Consider the following 3,163-nt stretch of genomic DNA (forward strand, 5'->3'; position numbering starts at 1 on the left):
GCTCCAGTTGAGTCTTGAAACAAAGCCATAAGTTTTGTAACTGAAGCTGGCATGGGTATGGCCCTGGTGTGACCAGGAGAGGAAAGATGTCGAATTCAACATTTTTCCGATTTGTGAAGCTATCATTAACCAGCCGATGGGAGGAATTCGATCAATGATAAGTGGTTGAATTCCATGATAACGTGGAGGTAAATAATATAGAAGAAAGAATTGTGCAAAGTGGAGAAAGAATTAACGGTAGAAAAACGACAGCCGATAGAAAACAAGAGACTTGAGAAACGATAAGAACATGAAAATATAGATGCCACAATTTGAAAAGAGGCGTGGGTTCTGAAACAACAGTAATTTGACTAAAAACAACAGATATACCATACATTAAAGACTCCAAACGACAATGTTTTAAAAGACAAACAAATTAAAACGACAACTACTTAACGCAACGACTTGAAAAATAGGAAAAACAATTGACAATTACCTGAAAAGTGACAACTACTTTGTAAAAAAAAAAGGCAACGACTTGAAAAACGGCAACAATTCCAAAGATGATGACAAATAGGTCCATGGGAAATCAGGGTAAGAAACGACAATGGCTTAAATGCCAAGAAATTGAAAACCGCAAATACTTAAAAGCCAGAGAACGACTTGAAAAATGTCATCGTTTCTGAGATGGTAAGAGATTAGAAACGACAACAATTCATGAAATGAAAATAACCGGAAAACGACAAAGGCTTCACAGAGACAATGAATTGAAACGACAACTGCATGAGAATCGAAAAAGACAAAAGGGCAAGGATTTGTATTTACTATTCTTAATAACAGCATGAATGATTTGGGTGAATCAAAATCAAGCGCAATCCTTTATACTGAACATTGAATTTGTTGAATATGTGTCATAGACAAGAGTTGACTCAGGGCTTATTTGTTTCCTTATTAAAGATTTCTTGAATGTCCTACTAAGGGTTTGTTTAGTATATGAGTTTAAATTAGGATTCAAATCAATGTTTTTTATTATGACTTTTAACTTTACGTTTGGTTGGAGGATTCAAACCATGTGATTCGAACCATTTTCGATTTACGTGAATTTTTTATGAGAGAAAATACTGTAGTGAACCACGAATCATGATTCGAATCAGGGAACGAATCTCTCTACCAAACATACTCTAATTTTGTTGTAAGTGAAAAATACTAATCAAAATCATGAGTTTACACTGTAACAAAACCCATATACCAAACATATAATTGCATTATTAATGTAAACATGATAGGCTATTTGAGTAGTTTTGTTTCTTTTTATATCTTTGATAATGTTCATCACAAAATGGAATATTGTTTCTTACCTTTAATTTAACTTTCATGGAATGAGGATAAAAGATAAAAGAACATAACTTGCTTGCTTGCGCCAAACTTTAAATTAAATAGATTTAGGATAAAATATGAATATTAAAAAAATTTAAGAGATACGAGAATTTAACGTGGTTTGATTTTAGTCCATGTTCACGAACAAAATAGCAAAATTACACTATAACCAAAAAAAGATTACAAAAGTCCGTAAAAAATATCTCACCACTCAAATTCTAAATACACCTAAAATCTCTTAACCTAAAAGTTAAAACCCTAACTGTCAAAAAAATAATTCTATAACCAAATATTCTTACATCAAAACAAAAGAGAGAAAATTGTCTATCAATAAAATAAACCAAAACACTCAAACACGACTGCTATGACGTTCTTAATATAAGCACATATATATGCTTCTCAGCAAGCTAGGGCATGTGGTCACAAGCAAACGGTGATAAGCAATAAATGTGGGCCTTGAGTAGCAAAAAATGCGGGCCCGAGAACAAAAACAAACTTAATGGGCTTAATTTAAAGTCAAAACCCAGCAATCTCCACCTTAGCAAAAAAATTAGACCAAGCCTAAAATAATGAATTTTCTTCGCCATCTTCTGCAAATCCCGTAGGACTAATTTCAATTTGCAACGCCAAATCAGTCTAAACGACGCCTGAACTTACAATTGGTAACCAACTTGATCACCGAACTTGTCACAACTGATTCAAAACAAACTAAATTGTCAAGCTCCACCTACTCACGAACACCAGGATCTTTATCTGCAACTACTAACTTTTTATCTTCAAATAAGATGGTAAAATCATCAACTCTGCTAATTATCAAATTTGATGACTTTGGGCAACAAACCACAACCAATAGTCATTCACTCCAAACTCAAATCCTAAGAATAGTCATGTTGTTGTCCTTCGCTCAAGCGTATGATCATTCACATGAGCATATATAGAACAACCAAATATTCTCAAAACAAAATCAACAGAGCAACCAAGTCAAATCTTAAACGGAGTCTTCAATCCAAATGCAGTTGATGGAGATCTAACCAAATAGCATACTAGAGAACCAAACTTAAAAAGCAAACAACAAGCTTTCCTCAAGAGAGTTGAATTCACACCATCTGCAACTAACAACTACTATGGCATATCCCAAATAATGCATTGTCTCACTATCTTCTTCTTGCGGAATCCATTCAAATAACTCTCACCAAATTGCACACCACATCAGTCATCAACAAACGTCAAAATTGACACCCCTGTATCATTCACATGACTCGAACTCGTCATGAATGAGTGATCCCAAAATCTGGATCTAAACAAGATGAGACCGTAGTAGCACCAACAACTGTTCTACCCTATAGAAAATAAAGGTTCTTATACAACTCACCCTTAATCACCAGAGAAGCTCTCATACTAACTCTCAGAACTTCACCTTCAGCGGAATACCTATAACTTGTGAGTCAAGAGTCCCTAAAGAAAGAAGACTTTTCTTCAAATATGACACATGTCTAACATCAGTCAGAGTCCTAACTCTTCCATCAAACATCTTAATTCTGATTGTTTCAACACCAACAACTTTAGAGGACATATTATTCCCTATAAAAACAACACCTTCATCAATAGACTGATAATCAACAAACCAATCTCTATTAGGGCACATATGTTGACAACATCTAGTGTCAAGAATCCAAGAATTGCCTACGCAATCACGAGACACAGATAAGAGACAGTCATCATAATACTCAACAACATTAATATTATTATCAGTTGATGCTTTTTCACCAGTTTCTTTGTTTCCTGTGAGCTGTGGACAGTCAATTTT

The sequence above is a fragment of the Morus notabilis genome, unplaced genomic scaffold, assembly GCF_000414095.1.
Source record: "Morus notabilis unplaced genomic scaffold, ASM41409v2 Scaffold1119, whole genome shotgun sequence".
NCBI classification, from domain to species: Eukaryota; Viridiplantae; Streptophyta; class Magnoliopsida; order Rosales; family Moraceae; genus Morus; species Morus notabilis.